The sequence below is a fragment of the Marmota marmota genome, unplaced genomic scaffold (assembly GCF_001458135.2).
Source record: "Marmota marmota marmota unplaced genomic scaffold, marMar, whole genome shotgun sequence".
Lineage (NCBI taxonomy): Eukaryota > Metazoa > Chordata > Mammalia > Rodentia > Sciuridae > Marmota > Marmota marmota.
Genome location: NW_026000130.1, coordinates 4,347,593 through 4,360,177, shown reverse-complemented (window position 1 = coordinate 4,360,177; position 12,585 = coordinate 4,347,593). Strand labels below are relative to the sequence as shown.

Below are 12,585 nucleotides of genomic sequence, written 5' to 3'. Positions count from 1 at the left end.
GGGGGGGGGGTTGGCCCGCGGGGACTTCATTTTGGACTTCCAGCCTCCAGAATCCTGAGACAATGAGTTTCTGTTGTTTAAGCCCCCAGGAGGTGGCACTTTGTGACAGTTACACGCTGCTCTCTGCCAAGATCCTCGGATTTCTACCCCCGTTTTTTTGAAATGAAAGAGACTTTCTGTACAGTTTGGCCAAAATACACACATCTTACGTGTCCAGGTGGACGGAACTTTACACATGTGCACAGTCCTGTGACCCTCCCTACATCAAGACCCCGAACCGTCCCCCAGCCACACAACTGTCCCCAATCACACTTTTCTGACGTCTGTCACCATAGATTCACTTTGCACATCCTGGAGTCCTGGAACGGCTGAAGGATGCGGAACAAAGGAAGCCCAGCCTTGACATTTCGACCCCCTTGCCCTCACAAAAAGCCCTTGAGAAAGGCTCCATTTTACAGGTTTGGGGTCAGAGGCCCAGAGAGGTTCTTTAACTTGCCCAAGGTCACACAGCTAGGGTATAGGCGGCATAGCGAGGATTGACTGTACCCACTGCTTTTATAAGACACAGTAAATGCCCAGCAAGTATAACTGGCACTCATCCATGAGTCACCCTCAGGGACTTCTAATAAGCAATGGCTCTAACTCTGGGTCAGGTCCACAGTGGGCTCTCTGCCACATGTAACCCACCCAGCGTTGGCTCAGCGACACGGAGTGTTCTAGAACGTCCCCTCCCAGCATGCTGGGCCTCGGCGCACCCTGCTCCCCAGCATCACCAGAGACGTGGCCCCTCCTGCTCTTGCCAGCCCAGGAGAAGATCAAGCTCTGAAATTCAAAGCACAATTTTGACCCAAAGTGTATCAGCTGCGCATCGTCCTGAGTCACAGATGTCACAAGTGGAACCGTCACGAGTCGGAGACCATCAGGAGACGAGGGCACCGAAGCCACATGGCACCTACAGACGATCCACATGGCGCCCACGCCACCGCGTCACCCAGCACCACCAGGATCCCCTTTCACAGAGGAGACCGAGGCTGGGGCGGTGGAGGGGGTGTCCACGGTCACCACCTGCAAGTGGCAGAGCTGCTCCTCAAATCCGTCCCCTTCGCCTCTGCCTCCCGGGACTCGGCAGGTGGCACTTTAATTAAAACCACGATAAGACAGGACGGTGGCCACCACCCCAGACACACAACCCAAAAAACCAACCCAAACCAACAACCCGGGTGCTGGGCAGGAGGGGGCGACGGGAGCTCCTGGACCTGGGGGCAGGAATGCCAAGGGCAAAGGGCCTTTTGCGGTTTGCATCTAGAATGTTCCACGCAGGCTCGGGCCCCAGGGCAGGAGTGTCCAGAGGTGGAGCGTTAGGGGCACGGCCGGGTGCCCAGGGCTCTGGCCTCAGCTCTGACCCTCCCTCTGTTGTTTGGATGGACTGGGAGGTGGTGGGAGCTGCAGGCCATGGGGCTCGGTTGGAGGAAGTAGGTCACCAGGGAGTGCCCTTGGGAACTGGATCTTGTCCCTGGCCCCTTCTCCAGTCCCCACTTTCCTCTCTCTCTCTGCTCCCTGGCTGCCAGGAGCTGGGGCGTGACATTCCACCATGGTGTTCTGCCTCACCTCAAGCCCAGAGCCATTCAGCCGTGAGCCAAAAGAAACTTTTCTTCCACCAATTCTTTGTGTCTGTCATTTAGTCACAGTACCGGAAAGCTGACTCAGCAACAACGATTCATTCTTATACAGTCAGAAATGCCCACTCAACACAGCCATGCAGTCCCTTCTCCTGGGCAGTTAAACCAAAGAAATGAACCCTGTGGTCACAAAACCTGTATGCAAATGATCAGAGCTGCCCTAATTATGTGATTGCCTAAAACAAAGAGATTGGAGTGTCCAGGTCCTGAGTAGCACTCAGCCCTGCGGGGGACAACCAGGCGCTCCCCAGCACCGACAGATTTCACAGGGGACTGGAAAAAGCCAGAGTCAGAACACTGCAGGATCCCACTTACAGAACATTCTAGAAAAGGTCCAAAGACACTCAGAGCAGTGGTTGCCAGGGACGAGGGTGGGGAGAGGGCAGAGGAGCGGCCAGGGGCATGGGGCTCCCGGATAGCTTGACGGTGGCAGAGACCGCAAAGGAAATGGCTGAGTTTTTCTGTAGGTAAATTATTACTTAATAATAATAATAACCCCCTAAGCCAGCAGCAACCCTGGGCGTTCTTCCTGCCGTGCCAGCTGCCTCCCGAGAAAAATGCTTCTGAGAGAGTCACCTGCCAGCTCTTCCTGGGCCCCTGGGGCACGCTCTCACCTGGGCGGAGGGTCCCTCACCTGCAGGGCATCGCAGCACCTGGGCTCCCAGTGACCCTCTCCCTGCCAGCGGAGCCTGGGGTTATCTTGCTGGGAGAAGTGCCAGCCGAGGGCTCTCCCCACAGGGAGCCGCCACCCTGCTGTGTTGACAGGAAAACACGTTTGCACTGAGCTCTGTTTTCACCTTGGCCTCCCGGAGGCCTGCATCCTGTTAACTTGGGGACAGGGACAGGGACAGGGATGGGGAGTCCTGATTATCTGGCTGGGGCTGCTGGTGGGAGGCAGCCTTGGGTGGAGGAGGGAGGAGGGGACCCTGCTTCTTCCCCCAGCAAGTCTGCAGAGCCTGGGGTCTCCGTGCAGAGGGGACAAGTGTGCTTGCTGGTGTCCCCCCACTCCCAGCACTGGTGACACTTTGCTGGGGGAGGGGCATCCCCCACCCTTTGCCACCGGGGAGACCCACCAGTCCTGAGGCCCATCAAACTCGTCAATAGAGATTGTCAAAATGTCCCCGGGGTAAGGATCACTGGGGCGCACAGAGAGTTGACCTGAGCACAGTGCCCTGTCCCCGCCAAGGCCTCCCCAGACCACATTCCTGTTTGAGAAGCTTCCCGTTTGAAGCCAATGGTGATTAGCTGCCTGGGCTGGGGGGACAATGTCCAGCAAGTCCGTGGGACTCTGGCCACCATGTGTGGACTTGGACCCTGTCCAGGCTCTTCCCACCTGACCAGATCCCCCAGGTGAGGAGGTGGAGCCTCTCCCTGGGTGGGATCCGAGCCTCCTGGGGACAGAGGCGGGTGTCTTTGTCATCACCCTCCACTTAGGGCAGCTGGCCCCTTGCAGGGCTGAGCTGGGCACCCTGGACCCTGAACACACCGAAGTGTCCATCCCGCAGCCCCCGGGGACCTGGGTCTGGACTCCAGTCAGAGGCTGCCCTTGGGGTGCCACCAAGAGGCAGTGCTGTCCCTCCAGGGCCTGGTGCAGGGTGGGGAGCATGGGCCTCCAGCCGCTGCCCGGAAGGTTCTGCTTCTGTGTTGACTCAGGAGCGTCCTGTTGCCCGCTGGGCACTGAGACCCTGTTTTCACCTGAAAACGGTGATTTGCCACAGCTCTCCACGCACCCCAAGGGGGGAGGGCTGCACTGCCCACCACCCAGAGCCGGGGGTCCTTGGAGGCTGCCCAGCTGCAGGGAGGGTCTGGGCTGGGGACAGGAGGAGGACCCATGGGCACATCTCCCTGGGATGAGTTAGGTCTATGGTTTGGATGTCAGGTGTCCCCCAAGCTTATGTGGGGGACAGCAGGTTAGAGGAGAGGCCTTCACCCAGTGATGAATGGATCCCCTGATAAGGACCAGTGGTCACTGTAGGCAGGCAGGTGTGGCCGGGGAGGTGGGTCACGGGGGGTGGTGGTGCCTTCGGGGTGTATATTTTGTCCCTGGTGAGTGGACCTTGGGGCTCACTCTGCTTCCTGATTGCAGAGTCCTGAGCCGCTCCCCTCCAACACCCTCCTCCACCTTGATGTCCTGCTCATCTCAGACCCGGGGCCATGGAGTTGGCCCTCTGTGAACTGAGACCTGAAACTGTGAGCCCCAAATAAACTTCCCCTCTTCTGAGATTGTGCTTGTCAGGTCTGTGGGTCACCGAGGCAAAGAGGCTGACTAAAGAGCGCAGCTGGTGTCAGGCTGCTTCAGGCTGCTATAACAAATAAGCCCACTGACCTCACCACCACGAACACGCATTTCTCCTAGTTCCAAAACCTGGGAAGTCCAGGGCAGAGCGCCCGCTGATCCCGAAACCCTTGAGGGCCTCCTTCTTGGTCTGCAGATAGGCATCTTCCCACTGCGTCAGCTGGGAGGGACGGAGACAGACATGGCCTCCTGTCTCTTCACCTCCCATGGTCCCATGGTCCATACTTCTACACCTAGAAGGCCTGTCCAGGTGCCCTAGGGTATAGACTCTCCTCCCAGCACAGGAGGGTCCAGGAGCGCAGTCTCCGCCTTGGCTTCTTGGCCACTCCATGGGGAAGCTCCGGGGTTGGGTCCACAGGGTGCTGTCCCTGGGGGACATTGTGCTGGGTCTTCTAACAGCGCTGGAGACCAGCTCCATAGAATCACTGCAAGCCAAGAGCCCGGTCAAACCCACAACATGCTCTTCTGCTACCTGTCGGACCCCTGCCCCTGAAGGTGGCCTCTCTGTGACTCCTTCATTCCTCCACCCCCCTTCTGTCCCCTTCTTTGATGCCAGCGACAGGATGTGGCAGTGGACTTGGGGAACCCCAAGGCTCTGGGCGGGTGGAAACCGGGGAGAGCAGAGAAAGGGATTTCAAAGAAGGGAAGCGATTTCAGCGCCACTATAATCAGCTACACAGAAAGCTGCCTCCTCTGGGTTCACGGTGGCCTTTCAAATGTGACATTGCTGTCGAGGTCTGGGAGCAGCCTCGTTATGCAGTTCTATGCTCCCAGTGGAGCCAGAGAACACCCTAGAACATGCTGAACTGGGACATTTATTCAATAGATTTTATTGAGCAGCTACTACACACCGGGCCCAAGTCTAGATGCAGAGGTGCAGGAGACAGCGACTCGCTGCCCCAGCCCTAGGTATCTCACACTGGGAGAGAGTAGAGATGTGGCTTCCCTAGTCTGGTGTCCCACCTGGACCTCAGAATCTCCATTCTCTTAGGTAACACTGACCGAGCCCAGCCCTGGTTACATGCTTGTGTAAGTTACCCAGCACAATTACTGCAACCACCCCACTCCTGAGGTCAAGCTGACCAGGGCTCGGGAGGAGCCCGAAATAGCTCCAGCTTCCAGGCAAAATGAGTGTGGAGGCCGCTGGTTCCATTTGTCGCGCTGCCTTCCCCTGGTTATTTTGGGCTGCATGGTAGTGAGGTGGGGCGGGGAGGGGGCTCTGCTTTTCAGTTCTGCTGCGTTGCTAGGTTTCTAATGGAAAATCTGATTTTCTTTGCCAGAGGACAGAGAAAAGTCCCGGAACAGGCGCTGATCACAGCCCCTGGATCCTCCAGCCCTGGGCACCTGCTTCCCATTCACACCCGGACAGGGCATCCAGCAGGTGCAGTCTGAGGAGGGTCTGCCCCGCGCTTAGCTCAGAATGAGGAAGCCTGAGCCAATCAGCACAGCCCATCTCCCTGTCCCCCTTCAGTGATTAGCTCAGGAACAGGCAGATCATCTAATCACGACCAATGAGACTTTGCCTGGGAGAAAGAGGTTCCGGCTTCTTATGGAAGCCGGCATCTATGAGCTTGGGCTTCTGGGGTCCTCTTGTCACCACGGGGGCTGCCAACAACTGGGCCAAGGTAGAGATGTGGAGAAACCAGGATCCAACCGGCTTTGTTTGAGCCTGGATCAGGCTACACCTGAAGCTTGCAAGATATTTGTAGATTTTGATGTCTGTGAGCTAAAATAAGTTTTTTTTTTTTTCCTTTCTTTCTTTAAGAAACTCTTTCTAGTCGTGTTTGGCCTTCAGTAAAGAAAGTCTTACCTGAGCCCGAGCTGCTGCAGAATGTCCACGCAGGTCTGTGGACCACCACGGCTGTGGGAACACTGGCAACTTCTGGAATGCAATGGGATTTGAGGGGCGGGGCTTCTCTGAGGCCAAGACCTAGGACGCTCCCGAGTCTTCTACACTTGACCTTGGCGGGATCCCAAGGGCAATCAACGCTCCTGGCATGGTGGAAGGCTTTGCTGACGCTGTGGGACAGTTTTGCTCCGGAGGATGAGCCCTAACAGAATCTCAGCCCAGAAACGTCCCGGGCATTCATTCCGCCACCCGTGTCAGCGGTCATTAGATGTCCCTGGCACGGGGAGGCCAGCCGCAGAGTCATTTCTTGGGTGCCTCCAAGGAGGGAGTCCTGGCTCAGAGAGGGGAAGTCACCCACGTACTAGGGCAGAGCTGGCAGAACACTCAGAGCAAGATCCGATCAGAAGACCTTTCAGTACACCGGGGACGTCCACAGGGCGGGGACATTCTGGGCCGGCGCTCTGTCGCCTCCAATCGCAAAGCGAGAAACGATCCGCTTTTAATTGCCTTTGGGTCTCTCTGGGTACATCCAGAAGAAAGTCCCCGTTTGGTGCCAATAGATCTTTAACTAACCCCGGCTCCTGTGCCTTCAGGACGCGGAGCCTCGTGCTCTGAGCCCCAGGCTGGGGACATGGCGAGGCTGCAATTGAGCGAAGTGGTTGTGGTTTTGAGTATTTCTAGTGATTAACCTCTATTTAGGGAAAGGCGTATTGATTTCCTATTTGCAGGTGAGTTAACTTCCCAGATAAACAATTTTCACTAGAAAACGAAATCAATTCAAGGAAAAATAAAGCAAATTTGGGAAAAATCGTGAAGGTGGCAATGACTTAAGTCTGGGAAACGGTGCCAAGTTCTCATCCACTGAGCCCCCGATTTCTGCCTTATCGACTAGGAAAATGGGGAGCCCGATCTAGAAAGGAGAGTGGCTTCCCCTTCCTTTCCTACCCTCCCCCGTATCCCATCTCCCCCAAACCCACCAGGTCAGCTAAGGTGCTCCTGGCCAGGGTGAGAGGGACCCCCGGGCCTTCCTTATCTCACAAGCAGGGTCACCAGCAGGGCACAGAGGTGGAAGGTGACCGTCTAGGATAATAGTCCTATGCAGGCACAGAGGGGTTCCCCATGCTCAGAGCTCGGTCCAGCAGGGTCTTCTGAAGTTCAAGAAATGTGCATTTTTATCTCCCCCAAGACCTGTAGGAGAAAGTTCCGAGCATCTCTGCCAGTGACATGTCCTTCAAGAGCAGAGTGGGTAGAAATTGAGTGGAAATGAGAGGAACTGCTGACACAGGCAAGGTCAGGGCACATCTCAGACAGAACGCTGGCGCACCCAGGGAAAAGAGTGCGTGACTCCATCCTGGGAAGGTCAAGGGCAGGCAAACCCATCTCCAGAGAGGGCAGGGACTCATCAGGAGACACAGAAGAACTTTGGAGGGGATGAGAATGTCCTCCCTCTTTACCTCCGGGATGGCTGCAGGGTGGCTCTAGATGTTTGTAAAAACTCTTTGATTTCTTTTTTTTTTTTTGCACCTGCGAAGTTATCACTGGTAAAAAGCTTCTCTAAACCCTGTCCCCCTAAAATAAGGATTTGGGATTTAAGGATCAATGAAGTAGTCTATGAACATCAACCGAGTCCTAAAGGAGCGTACAAGTATTATAAGAACTAGGTAGATGGACGGAAAATAAATAAAGGACCATAAATTCCACTAGCAAAGGTAACCGCTGCCTCCTGGGGTCCTGGGCCATGAGAAAGTAAGGACCCTTGGCAATGTCCAGCAGGGCATCGTCAAAACCCCTCGTTCATCCACTGTTTCTCTAGAGCGTCATTAATTGTTTTCTTATCTTTTCTTAATTTGTATTTGGCTGCCACAAACTCGTGGCTTAAAACCACACTATTTTATAAAAGCTCTGATGGACAGAGGCCTAAAATCAAGGTGCCGCTGGGCGTGGTGACGCACGCCTGTAATCCCCGCCCCTCGGGAGGCTGAGGCAGGAGGATCGAAAGTTGAAGGCCAGCCTCACCAATTCATCGAGGCCCTGGGTAACTTAAAATATAAAAAAGGGGCTGGGGATGTGGCTCAGTGGTCAAGCACCCCTGGGTTCAATTCCTGGCACCAAAATATAAAAATAATAAAAAAAAATAGATAAAGTCAAGGTGTCCACAAGGCTGGCTTCTTCTGGAAAGTTCTGTGTCCTTGCTTCTCAGGTCCTAGAAGCCACCTACTCTCCTGGGCTCCTAGATCTTTCCTCATGTCACTCCCAACTTCTGCTTGTGAAGTCATATATCATCCTCCTGTCTCTGCCCTCATTCTTCTCTCTTATTAGGACCCTTTGGGTGACACCAGCCCTGCCCTATCTGGATAATCCAGGACAGTGTCCCCATGACAAGACCAAGTAGATATGCCAGGTTCCTCTGGCCACAGGTTTTGGGGTTAGACCACAGGCAGCTTGGGGCAGGGGCAGGAGCCTTATTCAACCCCCCAGTCTTTCAGAGAAGGACGGGGGAGCCCTTCAACAGCACGGACTTGGACCCGGGTGGGATCTGTCAGGAGCCGACCACTGAGCCACCTCTCCTCAGCTTCGTGTCCTCGGAGGCTTGACCCGGCCTCTCCTGAAGCCTCAGATTTCCCATCTACACCAGTGGGCTGTCACTGCATTTCCTTAGGGCTGCCAGAAGGAGCTTCAAGGGACCCGTGAGGCACAGTGAGGGGCTCAGCAAGTAGCCCGAGACCTCATGACGCTCAAGGGGCAAACGATCTCAATGCAAGAAGCCACGTGCTAGGGTGCCAGGCCCTTGGTTCCCTAGGCCTGTGTGACTTCAGACTCCTTCACAAACTTCCCGGGAGGGTCCCCGGGAGACGACCCCCTCCAGGAAATGACGGGGTGCTCATCCAAGGTGGCATCTCCTTGGCCCTCGGGGGAAGCAGACCCTGAGATGCAGAGAGGAAGAGGGTCTTCAAGTCCTTTGCCCACAAGCGGAACTCCGTCCCCACACAGGCAGGGCGAGCGGATCCCCTTGGGATGAGCTCAGGGACCAGAGGTGTCACTTTGGTCCCTGGCTGCACAGCTGGAGGTCCCGCCATCACACCAGCCAAGATTCTGAACGGGGGTCGCCACTCCTCCCTGGAGACGCGGCAGGACTCAGAGCCGGGGCGTGACGGGTGCCTCCCGGGAGAAGCCGGGGAGGGAAGGACAGGACCGAGGCCACTGTCCCCAGCAGGCTTGGAAGAGAACCTTGGAAGAGGCCCGGCCCTCTGCCCCACAGAGCTCTGGGACCAAGGGTCGGGCTGGACATGGACACTCGCGTTTGATTCTCTCGCTGCCACTGGGCCCTAGGTTTCCTTTTCTGTGAGCCTTGATGTCCCCGTCTCTAAAATGGGGAAGATGGCCATGCTTCTGGCTGAGATGAGGGTCCGACTGACCCTGTGCCACAAAACCCAGGTGGACTCTGCAGGTGCGGAGTTTCATGAGCTCTTTTGACCAGGAGGAGTTTCCATTTTATGGGTCAGGGAGCCAAGGGCCCAGAGAGGGACAGCAACCGGCCCACATCACACAGCCCAGCTTGTTTGAGGACATCTGGTTCTGACCAGCTCTTGAGCCACCGCAAGTGACCAAGAGTCACAGGGCAGAACAGTGTCGTGACTGTAAGGACAAGAATGGCCACTTGCAATGGCCACTTTGTGCCAGGCTCTGGGCTGAGCCCTGGCCTGTGTGAGTTAGGATTTCTAACAAAGCCGAGGGGCCGGAGCCACAGAACTGTATTGTCACACAGCTCTGGAGGCCGTCACACAGGTCTGGGATGGAGGTCCTGGCAGGGTTGGCTCCGGGACACTCCCCTCGCTTCTGGGGGGCTGCCGGCAAGCTTTGGTGCTCCTTGGCTGGCAGAGGCGCCCCGTGTCTGCCCGCTTCTTCTACAGTCTTCCACGGCGTGTGTCCACGTTTCTCTTTCTAGAAGGACCCCCGCCACTTTGGGTGGAGGGTCCTCTGGGCTCCTCTCTGACCCCATCTGAACCCAGCCAATGGCAATCACAAGGACCCTATTTCCACACAAGGCCACGTTCTGAGACACGGAGGGTCAGGACTTTTCCACACACGGATTGTGGTAGGTGGGGGACACCAGCGAACCAGGCCACCTCCGAATGCACGGTGCCATCTCCTACCTCAGCTCCGCTGGGTCAAGGGGGACCGGCGTTTTCTCAGCCCTGCTGAGGTCACAGAGCGGGAGACCCGTCACCAAGGTCACAGACATGCCGGGCGTTCATATCTTCAATGTCAAGTTCCAGTTCACAGCAGGATGTGACCCCCCTGTACGCTGAGAAGCGTCGGCATTATTGTGTGATCGGTCCCTGCACCGTAGCCTACAGGGCACCATGTCACATCACAATGCCATCCCATGCCAGGCCAGGTCCTCTGTCACTTGGTGAAGGACCACAGAGGACAGGGACAGGATTCCTAGCTCTGGGACGAGTTAGAACCAGCCGCCCTCCTGCAGAACCCAGGGGAGGCGCGTGTCCACCCTGGGTCCTGGGGAGGCTGGCACTCACGGCCCGGCTCCGAGGCCAAGCAGCCCGCCCTGGTCCCCCCAAACCCCTAAATCAACTCTGAGGCTGTGAGGAGTGAGCCTCGGTGCTCACGTCACCACGAGGCCCCCGGCAGAGCCCTGGTCACCCAAACGCCTTTTCTCTTGGCCCAGGGCCCTCAGCCAGAAATCCCCCAACCACACCAAACCCTCGGAGTCCGTCTCCAGCCAAGGGGTCGTTTGGGTTGGAAAATAGTCGACACAGAACAAGGCCCCCACGGCCCCGTCCCCAGTGAGAAACGCTTCATCAGCCTCCAGGGCCCCTCGGGCAGGAAGACAGAGTCCCTCCGGGTCCTGGAGGACTAACGGGCCTCCCATTCAGACCACCCTGAGCAGAGGGAGCTGGCTGTGGCCGTCACTAGTGCGTTTATTCAGCAACATGGGCACGCAGCCTTCAGTGGGTTTGTTGAGCACTTACTAGGAGCCAGGCTCTATGTGCTGGGAAGGAAGGGATGGCAAAAATAGATTCCCTGCCTCCGTGGGCCTCAGCATCCAGGGGCCAGCGGCCACCGTAGGGTGTGGGACTCCAGCTTAGCCACTTTCCTCTCTGTGCCTTGGTTGTCTCCTCTGGAAAATGGGTGTCAGCACTCACCCCTACCTGGAGTTGGGAGTTCCGAAGGAGGTGACCTAACGCATGGGCTCAGAGCAGAGCTGGGTATGCAGAAGGCTGGTCATCATGGGGCTGGGCTGGGGAGGCGGGAGGGCGAGGGAGGCTGGGTCCAGAGTGACCCCTGGGGAGAAGGGGACACTCTTTGGAGGAAAGGACACTGTCGGCAAGACTTCAGAGGCAAGAGAGGCCAGCTCAGCTTCAGAGCAGCCAAGAGGCTGCAATGGCTGGGGCCCGGGGAGTTGTGGTTTTACTCTAGGGCACTGGGGAGCCACAGAATGTCCCTCACACGCAGACGTGTGTCTCAGGAAGTTGTCTGGCTGCGCTGAGGAGGACGTTACAGAATCGAGGCAAAAGACAAGACAGAGGTGGCTTGGATCAGCACACCTGTCCACACAGGAAGGATGGACAGGGCGGTGGGGGATGGATGGGGGTGTGTCCCGCTCTCCACTGTATCTCTAGCACTTGACACATAGCAAGCGCTCAATAAAGAGTTGTGGATTGAATAGGTGTGGCAGGTGAGGGAGAGAGATGACCTGGGTAGACGGACCCAGGGCTGGGAGAAGAGACACAGAAGTCACCTAGGTGGACATTCCTGTTTATTCTGCAGGGAACACAAGCACTATTGCCACTTCCATTTTCCAGAGGCTCGGAGACACAAAGCAACCTATCCAAGATGACACAGCACAGAGGTGGCAGGTATTGGGCTCTGCATCTGGGACTGTTTTGACCATTCCTCGCCTGGAGTGTCAGAGCCACGCAGGGGGCAAGGACAGGGACGCACTCAGCATGATGCCAGGTAGCAACGCGTCACTGCTTAGGGTTCTCCCTGGAGTAAAATTCTGCAGCCAGGGACGGGGCAGCGGCCCTTTCTGTCTCGGCAGCCGGCTCAGCCTTGACCCCCAACACTCTCTCTTCAGCCGCCACCTGCCGCGCCCCTCCTGGGGCAATTTAATCTCTGGGTGTCCAGTTCTCTGGCTCGCTCCAGAAGGGGGGTCAACGGGGTGAACACAGCGTCAGCATGAATTATTGACCCCGCGCTGGGCTGGCCATCCACGGGTTCAGGCGTCACCCACGCAGGGGCCCGCAGCCTCGGGGAACTAGAGGGTCCAGGCCGGGCCCAGGATGCAGAGGACATCTGTCAAGGGCTGGATGTGGGTGATGAGGCCCATGGTGGCTGCCTGTTGGAGTGGCCCCATGAGCATCCCAGGAGCTCCAGAGGACTTGTATGTTGTGTCCCTCTTCTCCTGATTTCAAGCAGGTGGCTTGGGACTGGGGACCATCTTGGGAATACATTTGCAGGCAGGAAAGAGCCCCAGCCCAGGAGTCCAAGGTTATTCTAATCTTTTTTTTTGGGGGGGGGTATTGGAGATTGAACCCCGGGGGCGCTCAACAGCAAGCCACATCCCCAGCCCTATTTTGTATTTTACTTAGAGACAGGGTCTCACCGAGTTGCTTAGCATCTTGCTGCTGCTGAGGCTGCTTTGAGATCCTCCTGCCTCAGCCTCCCTGGGATTAAAGGCCTGCACCACCAAGCCCAGCCTGACCTGGTCTTTTTAGAGGTTGGGCCAAGGTCACAAA

At 56.7% G+C, this 12,585-nt stretch overlaps 1 protein-coding gene across 1 annotated transcript in view; it reads right to left on the bottom strand.

The window, feature by feature from the left end:
* Wscd2 (WSC domain containing 2) overlaps nt 1–10,100 on the bottom strand; it is a 62,649-nt gene extending 52,549 nt beyond the window's left edge. Inside the window, exon 1 of the mRNA XM_048784890.1 lies at nt 9,979–10,100. The gene's annotated coding sequence lies outside the window, so the exon portion shown is untranslated. The remainder of the gene's footprint in view (nt 1–9,978) is intronic.
* Nucleotides 10,101–12,585: the final 2,485 nt, after the last annotated feature.